The sequence below is a fragment of the Pinus tabuliformis genome, chromosome X, assembly GCF_031772625.1.
Source record: "Pinus tabuliformis cultivar Carrire ecotype Pingquan chromosome X, CPIR1, whole genome shotgun sequence".
NCBI classification, from domain to species: Eukaryota; Viridiplantae; Streptophyta; class Pinopsida; order Pinales; family Pinaceae; genus Pinus; species Pinus tabuliformis.
The window spans coordinates 537,772,054-537,789,764 of NC_142308.1; the positions used below are offsets into that span (position 1 = coordinate 537,772,054).

General features: G+C 40.1%; 1 pseudogene; it reads left to right on the forward strand.

The window, feature by feature from the left end:
• Positions 1–1,624: 1,624 nt before the first annotated feature.
• Positions 1,625–3,097, forward strand: LOC149141113 (calcium-transporting ATPase, endoplasmic reticulum-type pseudogene; annotated as a pseudogene).
• The last annotated feature ends 14,614 nt before the right edge of the window (positions 3,098–17,711 follow it).

Consider the following 17,711-nt stretch of genomic DNA (forward strand, 5'->3'; position numbering starts at 1 on the left):
ACCTCATTGTGCTTCTCATTATGCTTCTACAGGAAGTTCCTGTAGAAATTGTAGGAAGCTAGAAATGGATTTCAAAAAGGTGGTTTGGCGAACATGGTAGCTTCCTCAAGGGTTCGAAAGTCCTCTTGCAATCTTCAAACTCCTCCTCCATCATCTCCATACCTGCATCACAGCCCAAGCTCAGTTTTTCTTTCCATGCAAAAACTTGCAAAATGCTTTGAAGAGAAAATACATAGAACAAAATTTGTTTTTGCCATAACTTGAAAACCATGCATCCATTTGAAAAACCATTTTATAGAGAATTGTATAGGGATGATGGAAACATGCTCGAGCAGTTTCAGGCCATTCCAGTGCATGGTTTCCAAGAAATCAGGCTCCATCACCATCAGTAATTTTTTCGTTTTCTCCATACCCGTGCATTCGTTTCAAAACGTGATTCATGGGGATATGCATATAGGTGATAGTAACCTATCCAGGCAGTTTCAGCCGATTTCGATGCACGATTTCCGAGAAATTGATCTCTAAAATCTTCAACCATTTTCCATTTTTCTCGAAATTTGTTCATCCATTGATCACGATTTTTCTATGGGAGGTGCATCATGATGATAGGAATGCGCTCACTAAGTTTCAGATCAATCTGGTTTGCCGTTTGGGAGCAATGGCGAAAACAAGTTCCGGTCCTGTGAAAATTGAGCACAACAGCTTGAAGGTGCAGATTTGAGCGTGGAAATGAACTCCTGCAGCATGCATCCGGCCAGAGGACACCTGCACAAGGAAAACAAGCAAAAATCATCAGCCAAGCCCTCATGCAACCAAAGAAACCAGTGCATGCAGCAATGACTAGCCTCAGCACCTCACAGCAGCCATTTGACTTCAGGTACGTGACTGAAACTCGTTCTTCTATTGCACAAATCTAATTTAAAAACTGCATGAATGAACGGAATGGTGGAATTGAGCCACGAATATAGCAGGATTAAGCCGATAATTCCTTGTCCAATTCTCTATCAATCGGCCAAGAATCATGCAACGTATGTGTTAGACAACTCACGTGAAAATTAAAAAAAAAAAAAACAGACAGTGGTAGAGGCTTTAACTCCAGTGCAACTGATTAACAAGAAGAGGACATGCAGCTCATTATAGCACTGTCGTCTGCATGTGGCCATGTACACCTGGCCACCTCACTCCTTCACCACAAATCACACATCAATTAACAAACGCTCAGTTGAAACTCACAGACTGCTGTTAAGTTGCACTTGCAACATTTTCAACTGAAGTATGCATCCTCTGATTCCACAAAATGATTAACCCGTCGTCCTCCATTGAGCTTTGTGGCCTGGTTCACAATTCTCTAGCGTATCGAGCTCACTTAGAGGTGCAGGGGCACTCTACAGGCGTTTCTACAGGAAGTCGTCTACAAGAAACACAGAAAATAGCTCTGCAGAAGGAAAACCTGAGATTTTTGTCAAAATTCAAGCTTGAAATGAGAAAAGTAGTTAAAGATCGTGTCCAAGGTTACCAGTGTTCTTGAAAGTATTGATTTTGGAGTTTTTCATACGCATTATAAATCTATTAATGGTGGAGCAATCTGTTTGAATTCAGAATCTGATCATCTATTTCATAGTCCATGGAGGACAAGATATTCCCTGCTTGGTCTAAAACTGTTGAAGAATGCTTAGAAGAATATGATGTGAGCTTAGAGAATGGTTTAAATTCTCATGAAGTGGAAAAACGTCGTCAAATATATGGATGGAATGAGCTCGAAAATAAAAATGGTACACCTTTGTGGAAGCTGGCAGTGGAGCAATTTGATGATACAGTTGTTAAAATACTTCTGCTGGCAGCTGGCATTTCATTTCTTCTCGCCTACTTTCGTGATAATGTGTCTTCTGAGGAGAGCATAACAGCCTATGTAGATCCCCTGGTCATTCTCCTGATTCTCATCCTCAATGCCATTGTTGGAGTATGGCAAGAGAATAATTCTGAGAATGCTTTGGAAGCTCTCAAAGAAATGCAATCTGATCATGCAAAGGTCTTGAGAGATGGACATTATGTTGTAGATCTTCCCTCCAGAGAACTTGTTCCAGGAGATATAGTGGAACTGAATGTGGGAGACAAGGTTCTTGCAGACATGAGAATTGTGTCCCTCGAGACATCCACCTTTAGGATGGAGCAGAGCTCCCTGACGAGAGAGATCATGCATGTGGTCAAAATAACATATCCAGCCACCTTGTGTGACTGTGAGTTGCAGTCAAAAGAATGCATGGTGTTTGTAGGAACTACAGTTACCAATGGCTGCTGCACATGCATTGTTGTGAGCACTGGCATGTTTACATAAATAGGTAAAATTCAGGCACAAATTTAGGAAGCTTCAATGGAATGTCATGATACCCCTTTGAAAAGAAAGTTAGATGAATTTGGTGAAAGACTGACAACAGTGATTGGTGCCATTTGTATTCTTGTCTGGATCATGAACTACAAATATTTTCTTTCATGGGAAGTCATAGATGGGTGGCCAAAAAATATCAGGTTTTCCTTTGATAAATGTACATACTACTTTAAGATTGTTGTTGCTCTGGCAGTTGCTGCTATACCAGAGGGATTGCCTGCTGTGATCACTATATGTTTGGCTCTTGGCACTTGTAAGATGGCACAAAAGAATGCTATTGTGCGTAAGTTACCGAGCGTGGAGACTTTGGGTTGCACCACAATGATTTGCTCTGATAAGATAGGTACTCTTACAACCAATCAGATGTCTGTCAGTGAGTTTATAGCCATAGGGCACAGTGCTGGTTCACTTAGAGAGTTTACTGTTGAAGGAACAACATATAATCCTGAGGATGGAAAAATATTGGATTGGCCTGCACATAATATGGGGGAAAATTTAGAAACTCTGGCAGAAGTTGCCGCAGTTTGCAATGATGCAGGGATATCTTGTCAAGGTCACCAGTTCCGTTCTACTGGTATTCCCACTGAGGCAGCCTTGAAGGTATTGGTAAAAAAAATGGGAGTTCCAGACCCAATGGCAGGTGATACAAGTGCCATTCTCAATAGTGGCACAGCGAAATTGGGCAATTGTGATTGGTGGATACAAAGATAAAAGAGGCAAGCTTTATTGGAGTTTGATTGTGATCGAAAATCCATGGGTGTTATTGTCATGGAACCAATGGGACAAAATCGTCTGCTAGTGAAGGGCGCCATGGAAAATTTGCTTGAAAGGAGTGCTTTTCAACAACTTGCAGATGGATCAGTTGTTGAATTAGATGATGCATCAAGGGAATTACTCTTGAGGAAGTTTCATCAAATGAGTTCAAAGGCTTTGCGTTGTTTGGGATTGGCATACAAGGAAGTTTGGGGAGAGGGCAGCAGAAGGAGAAATTGGCAGAGATTTTAGCTAGGGAGGAAACACCTGTGCTAGCCACCCTAAGCACATCCATCCCCTCCATGAACACTCATTTTTTCAAGGTTCGGACACAATCTGGTCATGGTTCAACCTTCTACAGGAAGCTACAGGACTTTCTACAGGAAGTTTTGTATGTTTACCAGAAACATCCTGTAGAAGCCTTTGGGCAGGCCAGAATCAATTATGGAGAGGGATTTGAAGCTTGAAGTTTGTTGAGGAGGCATGCAACCACTATTTTCTTCCATCCTCCACTGATTTCATCTCCTTTCACCACCATTGCCACCATCAGATTGAATATATTTGCACAATCATACCAAAGCTGTGAATTCTCTAGAAAAAGGAGAAAGTAGTGGGAAGAAGCAAAGAGAAAAGCATGGTTTCATGACAGAGAAGAGGACATCACTTCAGAAGCTTGGCATGACAAGGAGGCCGCCAAGGCTATCAAAGATGAGGAGATAGATTGGTTGCTCAGAGGATGAGCAACACTTTCAGTAGGGGGGTGATGATGAGCCCAGAAAATGGATAATTATTTGGGCTCATTCAACCTCCTAATTCGACTTAATCCACCATTCTCATTAGTTTATTGCATGTTTTTGATTATATTTATGCTAATAGAGTGAATTGGGTTAGTCATTATGCCAACAAGTCTAATGTGTGCTTTGTGTAGCCTTTTTGGTCAACTTGGAGACAAAATTGAAGGTTTTAACGAGCACTTGGCAGCCAAATTCGTGGGAGAACAAGGGAGAGGATTTGTAGGAAGGTGTCCCCTTCATTTATGGGCCCTTACCTCTAATTCTCCACCATCAATTCGGAGTTCCAGGGCCACCAAATCAATTAGCACAAGGGCAGCCAAGGAAGTCAAGTAGGACTGCTATTAACTACAAGTTTTGGGCAGCCGAGTCCCTAAAGTTTAGGAGGATTGTTGGGTCCTCAATTTGTATAAATAAGAAGGCTTAGGGCCTCATTTTGGTTAGCTAGTGGTTAGTAAATTTGTAGCTAGTAGTTAGCCAATGGTTAGTCATTTTGTAGGCAGAAGTTAGCTAGTCTGTAGTTCGATTTTTAGGCAGTATATTAGCTTTGCTTTCAGCACATTTTCAAGTTTCCCTTGTGGACAGTTTTGATGTAACTCTTCTTTTCTTGCTCAATAAAGATGAATCCAGCTTTGCACCAGCTCTAAATCTCTCTTAGGAGGCTGTAGCTCTTGGGGTTGGGCCCATCTCAAGTGCCCAGTACCTCCTTTGTTTATCTTTATGTGTTTTTGCTGCATTCTTAGAATAAAATCTGCCATTTAGATCTAAATCTTGTTTTGCTATTTAGGTTGCTTTTGATGATTAAAGTAGATTTTCATATTCAGATTGATTTGATAGGTTGATAACATAAAGGATCCTTGGAAAAAGGGCTCAAGCACCTCTGATCTTACCTCTCCCTCAGTGGGATCGTGAGTTGGGACAAAGGTGACCTTGTTGCCCAACAAAAACACTAGTTTGCTTGTCCATGCAATCTTTGGTGTAATGTTTTCATTTGTAGGAGTTAATCATGCGTTCAGGCCTTTTGAAATGCTTCTTTTCTTAAGTGTTGTACATGGTTCTTTTTATGAATAAAGTTGTTGTTCATTTGTTTCATTGACAGTTAGACTAGATTAGCTAAGATTTTGATTGTGTGCAGGACGTAGTTGATTCAGTTAAGTGTACACCGTGCAAGGCATCTCCATCTCTCTCTCATTCACCCAAGCTTCGTCCAGGCCAGCTGCTCCATCTCCTAGTTAGGTTCCTCGTCTCACAACTGTCTTTCTGCCCACGTAACCCTACCTTATCGCTCCTCCATTGTCTTAGCCTCCTTTAATTCAAGCCAGCTTTCCACACCCTCTCACCACTCCAACCATCAGTCCATGGGTCATTTCAGGCCCCTACCCTGCCTCCCTATCCATTCATGCACCTTACCTCACTCACCCATCCTCCAAAATCCAATTTTTAAACATCCTATAGAAAAATTACAGAACATCCTGCAGAAATCGCAGAACATCCTGTAGAACCCCTGCAGACTTCCTGTACAAGCTCATAAACGAGGTTTCATGGCAGCGAAACTTTGTGAAACTCTCTGGAAGGGTGTTAGGGACTCCTTAGACCATCTCTGAACCTTCCCAACCTTCCCCAAGCATTTCTCCCCTTGATCTACCCCTGCACAGTAAAACGCCACTTAGAAGCACATGCATGATAATTCCAACAACTTGAACAAAAATACAAAAAGATGTTTTCTTCAGATAGAGGTAGTCTCCACACATGTATTTTACCTTCATAGAAGTAATGGCATCTCTTTTAGTAGTTTGCATTCTCATCTTTGCATCAGTAGGACTAGCTGGTAGAATTAGGGTTTGCTAGGGTTTGCATTTCTGTTTGGCTTTCAGTCTCTTTCCGCAAGTAGATTAGCTTCCTTTGAGTTAGCTTTCATCCATCAATTAAAAAGCTTCTTCTAAGAGCTCATAGAAGTTGGCTTAAGCTCCTAGCGGACTTGTTCCAACTAACCCAGTGACAGCTGCGGCAAGAGCTAGTACTTGTGCATACAACACCGTCACTTCCAAGTTTGTTACGAACTAACGGTTTGATAAAATTAAAGAAGGGAGTCTCAGGAGTTGCAGCATTATTGCTGCAATACTGGGGCTCACCATCAATCAAAGTAGAAGATATTAAATTCATCAAGCCAAAGTATATAATGAAGTATTCCCATCCAAAAGAAGTGGTAATAAGGTGCAGAAGTTGGTCAACATCCATTGCACATGCTGCAACTAGGGTTTCTAAAGAGGTCGGGGGTTGTAGGTCTGATCCAAGAATCTTAGATCTAAAGGATAATCGAGAAGGAGGGAGAAGAAAATAATTTTACCATCATTGACTCAAGAAAGAAGAGATTAAAGTAAATAGGTCATGTGACTTTGTCTTGGAGAGGTAAATAGGTCAAGGGTCTTGGTATTGGGATTCATCAATCGAAGTCTCTACAAGAAGAATTCATTTGGTTTTTCCTCTCAAGTTGGAGAGGTTTTGGCCCTAGATGATCACCTACATTTTGTGTCTCTTGTCTCTTTATTGTTTATGCATTGGTAGTTTTTTGATGAAGAATAAAACTATAATAATCTATGAAAAGAAAATATCCTAAGTTAAAGAATTAAAATCATTCACAAGCAGTTATCATCAAAAGAGAAATCACCTAATCTTTATGCCCTAGATTTCTCAACATCCTTTACATGCAACTCTGGAGGGAGTCTCAATAATTTCTTTATGTAGGCCACTTGGGTCATCGAAGTGAAATAGTATTTCTAGGTTGAGGTTACTACTAGGAACATATGATATGAGGCGTGGAATAAAACATCTAGACTTATATTTTATTCCTCCAAGATAATACAACCACTAGAACAAAGGCTAGTAGACTATAGCCTTTGCTAATTTTAGAGAGACCTTTGCGACATGTCCCTATGGACGTTATCACTCAAATTTTAGTTTCACAAGGGTATAATGTGACTGTGGTAGTCTTTGACTAATATTTCAAGTATGAAATCTTTGTTCCAATCAAGGTGCATTGTACAACAAAGTAAAATGAAAAGTTGTTCTTCAAGAATGTTGTGAAGTAATGGGGCCTTCCATTGAGGATTGTGTTTTATGGAAACACAAGGTTCTTGGGGATGTTCCAAAAAAATTGTTTAGGATTTTATCCATAGATAGATGGGGAAACATAATGTACCATTAGATTTTTGGAGGATTAGCTATGGAATATTATTAATGTAGACTAAAACAAATTGGATAGATTTGTTGGATAATGTCTAGTTCAATTACAACATGCCATAGAGTTTTTGTTGGTTTGGTTTGGGGCTGACCCAGTTTCAATCTATATTGTTGACCAAAAAGAACCCACTATCATTGACACTTTCAGAAGCTACCTGCAAGTAGATTGTAGTTGCACCAAAAGTGACTATGGGATGATGCAGAACTAGGTATATGTAACCTTGAGGGATGTAAAGATGTGGTATTATTATGTTTTCTTACACTTGGATCACAAAATTTCAACCATAACACAAATATGGATCTCAAATATCTATCTTTATTATTATTATTTGACCCTATATATACTATTACATTGAGGATTACATTGTTACAATACCATTTCCAAATATTGTTGGCATTATGATGCATGTGTTGTACTTGATGGAAACCCACTTGTAGCAGAACACCTCACTTGTATATGGTAACTAGATGAATCTACAAAAGAGATATCAGATGTGACAGAATGCATGACAGTTATGACAAAATGCAGGGCAGTCCAAAGGAATTAGTTCAGAAGTAATGTACAATGGCAACTCTCTCAGATGACAGTTCACAGTGGAGAGGGTTAACAACAAAGAATTACGAATCAAACTACAAAGAATGAATAAAGAGAGGTACACGTAGGTTCACCTTGACCAAGTTGCATATACACGTAGGTTCACTAACCACAAGTATCATATATGTACACACTGGTGAGCACCAGTATTGCAGTAATAATGTTGCAACTCCTGGGCTGCCTACTTTACTCTTATCAACCCGGTAGTTCATAACAAACATGGAAGCGACAGTGCTCTATGCACAAGTACTAGTTCTTACTGCAAGTTGTCACTTGTTCAGTTAGTGCAAGATCACTAGGAGCTCAAGAAAAATTCTATGGATTCCAAAAGAATCTCTATATGTGATGAAAGAAAAAAAATATTACTCTACAGATGATATTCTAATTGTAGAAAGGAGAAAGACTAAAATGTAAAGCAAACCAAGTAAATCCTAAGTAACTAACTAATCCTACTTTTGCATAAAGCACTATGAAAACCATGAAAATAATGCCATTACCTACTCAAAGAAGTAAAAAACACCTAAAAAATATATTTCTAGAAGTAAATGACCAAAAAACATATTTTTACGTTTTTATGTGAATTTGACATGCATGTAATTTATTGTTTGTGAATGTGGCAGCGAATAGGTGGCGTTGGAGTGTGGTTTTGGGACTTAAGAGGATGTAGGATGGTGTGGTTGGGTCCTAGGAGGTCTCAGGTGGCCTCCTGGAGGCTTTTGCCACACTCGGCCTTCAAAATATATTCTACATGAAAATCTACAAAAGGACACAGGAAATCTACAGGAGGAAAAACAATGTTCTACTAGAGGCCTATAGGAGGAGGCCGAGAGCAGTTTTCACTATTTTGTGGGTGAGAGCAGGTGGAAGAGGTGGATGAAGGTTGCAATGATGTGTTAGGGTGCCTAGGGTCTACCAAGAATCATTAGGGGAGAGAAAGATGATTGGATTTTCTCAAGGAGAGAGGAAGATATTCTATGGAAAAGGTAGGAAATTAAGGTAGAACTAAGGAGAGACATGGGAAACCTGTAGGGCATGGATCAGATGGAGGATGGGATGGTTGATAGACTGGCCTACTACTAGAATATATCTACTGCATAAACAACTGACAATCAACCAATAAGATAAATCAAGCAATGGAATAAGTGTATCCAAGAAAAATAGAGTTTTGCATCAAACTAGTCTAAGCTATGATCTATGAAAGGAAATGCTGATAAATGTTGCAATAAAGGAAAGCCTGAAAGAATACTACTACAAATAAAGAAGTGAGCATGATGAACAATATTTGAAGCAAAACAGAACTAGACTATTAACCTACAAAAAGCCGTGAACACTAGAAATCTTATGAATGAGGAAAATTTGTCTTTTTGGGGCTGCGAGAGGGTCTCTGCCTCAAATCATGGTCCCAAAGGGAGGAAGAGAGGTCAGGGCACTATGGCTATCCTTTTGAATCTTCTTTTTATCACTACTTAACCTACTATAGAAATCACAACTGAAAGCAAACCACTGAATCATTAAAAGCAACCTATCCTTAACCATAAAAGAAATACATCTAACAACAACCTAATCTACAAACTGAAATAAACACACAAATACAGGTAGAGAGGAGTTTGGCTACTTGTATTGGACCCTAACCCAAGAGCTTCAGCCCTCTAAGGTAACTTAGTGCTAACTCAAAAATGATTCCATCTTTATTTCCAAAACAATAGCAAGATTACATGAACTATCACAAAATAATAAGCTTGAAGTTGGAGCAGAGTTTACATAAGCAAAAATACAACAAAAATCTAACCCTAGTGAAGTCCTAGGCCTCTCTACTTATAAAAATGAAGCTACCAACTACTTCCTTAAAATCAGGGAGGCTTGGCTCCCAAAACTCGAGATAATCATCAATCATCCTCCACTTGCTCAGCTGCCTTGTAGTGCATGAGTTGGCTGCTTGTACTTCGAGATGAATGAATGCGAATTCAAAGTGGGGAGTAATAAATGAGGGGGATTCCCTCCTATAAGTCCTCTACATTTTCCGCTTCAAGTTATTGCTACCATTCATCCACTGGATCCTTGACTTTGACCTCAAAATTCATCAATAATCTGTATTAAACACATGTTAGACCACATGGCTTCATAACTAACTCAACTCACTCCATAAGCATAAATATAATCAGAAAATCATACAATAAGCTAAGAGAATGGTTGATTTGACTAGGTTAGGAGGTAAAATGAGCACATATAATTACCCATTTATGAGGCTCATCATCGCCCCCTACTGAAAGTGTTGCTCATCCTCTGAGCAACTTAGTCCATCTCCTCATCTTTTATGGCTTTAGTGGCCTCCATAGCATCCCATGCTTTTGATGTGGTCTCCTATTCCTTGACATAGAATACAACCTTCCTTTCTATCTCTTCCCACTGCTCCTGCTCTTCTTCTTCACTTCTACCTTCAGACATGCCTAACAAAAGTGCGGGACTCATTTTGAGGCCAATCGAGTTGACCTTCAGCCTTTGCATGGAGCGCTTGTACATTGGTACTCTCCTTAATGCCTCCTTCATTCTCATGGGGGAATGATATTCCCTGATCTACAAACTATGTGGTAATGTGTTCCATCTCCTCATACATGCATGCACACAGTTATCCCCAAGTAGCCTTTCCATATCCTCAAAGTGTGCAATGGCTTGTGCCTGATCACTTATATATCTAGGGGCAATCTAAGGATTATTGGAAAAGAGGATTGCGGTAGATCCAGGTACTAAATCAACGTGAGTGTTCGATGAAGAATGGAAGAAGTTGGATCGGTAGGCAAAGAGCATAATACGATTGTGTGTCTCAGATTTAGTATGAATGTATCAGGGGAAGCTACGGCGAAGGCTTTGTGGGACAAGTTAGGGACTTTGTACTAATCTATGTCTCTAGTGAATAAATTGTTCTTGTAGAAAAAGTTGTATAACTTGAGGATGAAAGATGGAGACTTGGTGATAGAGCATCTAAATGCATTTAATACTGCGGTAAGTCAGTTAGCATATGTTTATATTAAAATTTTAGATGAAGATAAGTGCATTAGTTTGTTGTGTTCTCTACCAGATTTGTGGGATAGTGTGGTTATTACAATAGGTGTCAATGCAACTACCTTGCAGTTTGATGAAATAGTCTTAGCCTTGTTGACGGAGGAGATGAGATGGAAAAATATGGAGAGACAGAATGGTGATGCTTTGTCTATACGAGGACGGTCCTATAACAGAAACAAAAACAAGTCATCGAATGGGAGATCTAAATCTAGAGGGAGATCTAAATCTCCAAGAAAACCTGTAAAGGTGGTGTGTTGGAAATGTGGAAAGGAAGGGCACTACAAAAGGGACTGTAAATCTAAAGCTCCTGGTAGAGGAAATGGATCTGATGATGCTCCTTCTCTAGAGGCAAAAACCACCTCAGATGAACGTAGGGATGTGTACTTGCCTTATTTAAGTACACATGTAGATCATGAGGCATGGTTGATTGACTCAAGTGCACCTTTTCACTTCACTTCCCATAGAGAGTGGTTCTGCAAGTATGAGAAATATGATGGTGGTGATGTATTCTTAGGGGATGATAGGAAGGCTAGAATTGTTGGTCGCGGAAAAGTAAAATTGAAGCTACAAGTTGGAAGGGTTAGAACACTTTCGGATGTTCTGCATATTCCTACATTGGCCAGAAATCTGATTTCTGTAAGCAAGTTGGATGATGCAAGTGTAAAAAAAGTGTTCGAGAAGGATACCTACAAAATGGTTCGGGGAGCACTAGTATTGATGCTAGGAGTCTGGATTGGAACTTTATACAAGCTGCAAGGTAGCACTGTTGTCGATGGGTGCAACAGTTATGTGGTTCCTGAAAGTGGAGCAGAAAATCTAGTGGCCTCCGGAGAGAAGACCATGTTGTGGCATCAAAGGCTTGGACATATTGGAGAGAAAGGCCTTTGAATACTTCATGGTGAAGGTATGAGTAATATCTCTTTGGATTTTGATTTCTGTGAAAATTGTGTATATGCGAAGCAGAATCAGGTGAGTTTCCCCTCTGGTAGTAAGAGGGCGAAACAAATATTAGGGCTTGTGAATGGTGATGTGTTTGGACCTATGAAGGTTCCATCACTGGGTAAGTTTGTGTACTATGTATCATTTATAGATGATTTCTCAGGGAATACATGGATATATTTCCTTAAGAAGAAATTTGAAGCCTTTGGAAGGTTTAAAGAATTTAAGGCTCTTGTGGAAAATCAGACAAAGAAGAAGATAAAGGTGTTGAGGACAGATAATGGTGGAGAGTTTTGCAGCAAGGAATTTGAAGAATTCTGTAAGAGGTGTGGTATAGCATGACAAAAGACTACTCCATATACACCTCAACAAAATGGAGTTGCAGAAAGAATGAATAAGACGTTTCTGGAATGGGCAAGAAGCATGCCCAGTGGTGTCGGGTTAGGATAGGAATTCTGGGGAGAGGCAGTGGATACTGCATGTTACCTGGTCAAATTCATTAGCGTTGGAGGATAAGACTCCACAAGAGGTATGGACTGGTAAGAAACCCTCTCTTTCACATCTGAGGGTATTTAGATGTGATGCATATGTACATGTTGCAAAGGAGAAATGAACCAAGTTGGATAGTAAATCTGAAAAGTGCATCTTTATTGGGCGTAAGGATGGTCTAAAGGGTTATAAGATTTGGAAACGAATCACATGAAAGGTTGTGTTCAACTGAGATGTGGTGTTCTGAGAGGTAAAAGAAGTTATTAAACATGAAGTCCAACCAAAGGAACTTGAGAAGATAGAGTTTGAGCTTAAGGAGGAAGAATCAGACTGTACAACAGAAGAGGAATTAGAAGATGAAGAGCCACAAACTCGGAGTGTGAGAAGATCAATTTGAGAAAGAAGGTAGCGAGAAAGGTATAGTTTGTCTGCTTTCTGTTCAAATTTTGCTTTATCTATTATTGATGATGATCCCAGAACTGTGAAGGAAGCAGTAGATTCAGAGGTTGGCAAACTCTGGAAAGAGGCCATGGTTGATGAAATGGCATCTTTGCACAAAAATGAGGCTTGGGATCTGGTGGAGTTGCCAGCTGGAAGGAAACTCATTGGCAGCAAATGGGTATTCAAGAAGAAGACAAATGTAGAAGGAAAAGTGGAGAAATACAAAGTTCGGTTGGTAGCAAAAGGTTATTCCCAGGTGCCGGAAATTGATTTTGGCGATATTTTTTCTCCTGTTGCCTAACTTCTATTAGATTACTTTTATCTGTTGCTATTGCTTTTGATTTTGAGGTAGAACAGATGGATGTGAAGACAACATTTCTTCATGGGGATCTGGAAGAGGAAATCTACATGAAGCAGCCTGAAATCTTTGCGGTGAAGGGTAAGAAAGAACTGGAATGCAAGTTAAGGAAGTCTCTTTATGGGTTAAAACAGTCACCAAGGATGTGCTATTAGAAATTTGATACATTTATACGGGGACTTGGCTTCACCGGATGCAAAGCAGATCATTGTGTGTATTATAAATTAATTGGTGACCCTGTTATTTATCTGCTCTTGTATGTGGATGATATGTTGCTGGATGGAAATGACAAAGAAATTATCCAGGATTTGAAGACCCAATTGCCCTCCAAATTCGACATGAAATATCTTGGTGCTGCAAACTATATTTTGGGCATGGAAATTAAAAGATATTAGGCAAAGAGGAAGATTTGGTTAAACTATAGGAACTATGTCGAGAAAATATTGCATAGGTTTAATATGCAGGATAGTAAACCAATGAAGGTTCCTATTTCTGTAGGTGTGAGGTTATCTACTAAACAGTGTCCCAAGACACAAGAAGAGGAAGATGACATGTCCCATGTTCCATATGCAAGTGCAGTCGGTAGCCTAATGTATGCAATGGTCTATACTAGACCAAACATTGCACATGCAGTGGGAGAATTGAGCATGTTTATGTGAAAACCAAGGAAGGAGCATTAGACAGTAGTGAAGTGGGTTTTCAGGTATTTTTGTGACACTAGTGATTATGGTTTGTGCTACCAAGCAAGACCAGGATTGGACAGAGCATTGGATATTCATGGCTTTGTTGATGCAGACTGGGCTAGAGATATGGATCAGAGAAGATCTACAAGTGGGTATGTGTTTAACCTATTTGGAGGTGCAGTTAGTTGGATGAGTAACAAACAATCTATAGTGGCACTATCAACTACAAAGGCAGAATACATGGAAACCACTCATGTAAGAAAGGAAGCAGTTTGGTTGCAAATATTGTGTTCAATTATGTGGTAGTACATGAAGCTATAAGGATAGACTGTGATAGCCAATGTGTAATTTTCTTGGCAAAGAACCCTACATATCATTCAAAGACAAAGCACATTGATGTTCAGTATCACTTTGTGAGGGATATGATAGAAGACAAAAAGGTGTTGCTGGTAAAGGTGGGCACTTTTAAGAATATTGCAGATGCATTGACAAAATTTGTGAGCTTTGAGAAGTTCTCTTAGTGTAGAGAAACAATGGGCGTTGCAGGGCTGGATAAATGACTAAGCTCTCCTGTGGCCCCCTATGGAAAGAAAACAACAAGTGGGAGAATGTTGGGTTGTATTATATTCTTTCCACAACTAGCCCATGTAGTTAACCGGGGGTTAGAGGGGGGGTAGTCACAGGGGGTTTCAGGCGTACCTATAACCCCAGTTTATAGGGTCTAGGGCAGCGCCCCAGAAAATTCTGGCTTTGGACCCTATGTTAGTATGGGCGGACCCACCTATGGTTTTGTGCATGATTTTCGCACATGTTTTTTGGACACGGTGGTTTTTGGTCCATTGTATTGGACGCGATGGTTTTCGGTCCATGGTATTGGATGCTTCAACATGTATAAATATGTATTATAACTTTGAAGGAACATAATGAAAAATCAAGCTCGTACTCCTGGTTTTGGGATCCAGGGGAAAATCTTTATGTATATGTGTTTTATGTGTTATGCTCTTGCATTGTTTATTTTATGTGTTTTAGAATTCGTATGCAGGTAATTTCTGTACGAGGTTAAAACCTACAATTTTCAGAATCATAGTGGAGAAGCCTCCGACCAAAACATCCCTGCTCATAATATGGCCAACGTTCCTCCTCCAGGTGGGAATCAGCCTCCACCTCCTCCCCTGGGTGGGAATCAACCTCCACCTCCTCCTCCGGGTGGGAATCAACCCCCACCTCCTCCACGATCACTCCCTCCCTGGCTTGGACAGGATGTTGTAGCGGTACCTGGGAAACAACATCCCTTACCCAAAAATACAGAAAGAGTGTTACCCAATTTCAACCCGGAGCGAGGAGATACCGCTGATAACCATATTCGCTCTTTCCTCCTAGCCTTGTGAAGGTTGGGGGTCACCGATCGAGAATTGGTGTGCTACTTATTCTCTTTTACTTTGACTGGTGCAGCCTCCACATGGTATTTCAACTTGAGAATAGGGTCAATCACCTCTTGGGATGCTTTTCAACAGGCCTTTTTGGACAAGTTTGGTGATGACAAAACACCTGCAGCCTTAGTTTTAGAATTATCCCATCTAAAACTGGAAAGCAAGGAGAAAGTTAAGGATTTTAACATCCAGTTCAACACCTTGTTCAACAAAATCCCAGCCACCCCTAGACCCACTGAACAGGTGCTAATGGAATTCTATATCTCTGCTCTCCCTATCCCTAAAGCGATGTGGGTTAAAAGGAGTAATGTGCAAACCTTACAAGGTGCTATCGATGAAGCGGTGAAAGTTGAAAATGAAATGATTAGCCTCACAACATGCCACCCTACAATTGGAGAAAATAAAGCCTCTCAAAAACCCAAGAAGAGTAACGGAAATGATAATAAAGGGGCTAAAACTAAAGTCAAGGACACCACAGATGTGGAAGGGTTGCATCGGATCATTAAAAAACTTACGAACATAGTCATTGACATGAGAAGGAATCATGGAGAAAGTACTAGTGGTAAGGGAGGGGATTATAATAACAAAAAACCATTTAAACCTTTTCTACCGGAAGAAAATAGAAGGTGGTCATGGTCAGCTTGCATTTCCTGCTCCACCTAATCAAGGGGCTTTAAACATAGAAGAATTGGCTCTGATTGGATCACTCCTCAACAAAGAAGAACCTATACTGAAATTCAAACCAGAACAACGAGACGAGGAGGAGTACCAAGTAGAAGAACCCTCAAATAAGGAAATCCAAATCAACTTGTTGTGGGACATCCATAATGATGAGAATGATGAAAAGGGAGATAACACTACAGAAATCAACGTTAATGAAATCCACACGCACAGTAAAGGGCCGCTTCTAGGTGCGACAAAGCGCTTAGACCGAAAAAATCAATATGTCCGCCGTGTAAAAGCATCTGCTCCCAAATTTCCTATCGAGAATAGTAGACCAGGCGGTCAATCCAAGAATGCCCCTATTGCATGTCTCCCAGAGAAAGAAAATGCATCTCCAACTACAACAAAGGCCACCCAAGATGTTAAAATCCCATCTAAAAATGGAAAAACAGGTATGTTTACTCTACCCTATCCTATTTATAACATTGATTATAATATTGTGGATGATCTCAAGAAGTCTATGGCCAATATCACATATTTTGACTTGTTAAAGTTAATGCATCAAAGATATTTGCTGCTGAAAGCTATGAATGACCAGAACTGCAAAACCCCCACCACCTAAAGCACCCAAACCAAGAATCCAATGTCCAAACCTATTAGTACCACTAGTGCATCCCAAATACCATCAGCTATGGAGGCCACGTTATCTAAAATGAATCGAAAACCCGAAGATGTCAGCACAGGCATGATAGGGAGGAAATTGAAAACTATGACTCCACCCTTCTTTATCACATTTGAAATCTTTATGTTGGAAATAATACTGAGAGGGGGGGGTGAATCAATATTATCAGATCAATCAAACTTTTCAATGCTCAGAAACATATACGCTACTTCAGTTAGATGAACCAGCGTGTACACGCTACTGTGATTAAGTAAAACAGCGTATAAGAAGAAAACTCATAATTTAGTTAGCTTATTCTTCAGTTAAGTTCATCAGGACATTATTCACCACATTAACAGTAAGCAGGTGCAGTATAACAGAACAGATCAAAAACCACACACATGAACACCAAGATATAAGGTGGAAACCCAATGTGGGTGAAAACCACCTGCTGCAAGTTGTCTCTATCTTTCTTTAATAAGAAACTTCAGTTTACAATATTTTGTACTGGTGCAGCCTTGTACCAGTACGCAGGCTACAACCTGCAGAAGGCTACAACCTTCTCTCGTTCTCCAAACTTCCTTGGAAGGGAGCTCCAACCCCCTTTGCTCTTGTACTAGCCAAGATACTAGTACGTAGGTGCTGGCCTACAATCTTCTTTCTTTCAGGTACCACCTTTCATACATTTTCAGACTGGATATTCCTGAAGCACATTATTCAATCTGTAGAACCCAATTCATTCAACTTTCATAACAGATCCATGAAGCATAAAACAACCAATACTAGAATTATCAAACTTTGAATCACTGAACCACTGAACCCTGTCAATCACCAGATAACAGAACCCAGAGCAGTCTACAGAACTCTGCAATAACAGTCAGATCCAACTGCAAAACCCAAAAATAAGCTTTAAGAGATATACGCTACTTCAATGAGCGAAACCCGCGTGTACACGCGTTTTTACTTAAGCCAACCTGCGTACAGATCTAAAAATAGGTTCTCTCAACTTGCAGCTGTGCCAGACACCAGTTAGATCCAGAACATAATATTGCGACAGTATGCAGATCTAGTAATACGCATAATCAACCATATCATAATAGAGTATTTCAAACCATTAGATCCCGATTTGTCCTTAGATCTAGTCTTCCATCTGCCGATGTGATTTCTCCTTAGCTCATATCAAGCAACCCGAACTCTGCATATCAGATCTCTTTCTCTCTTA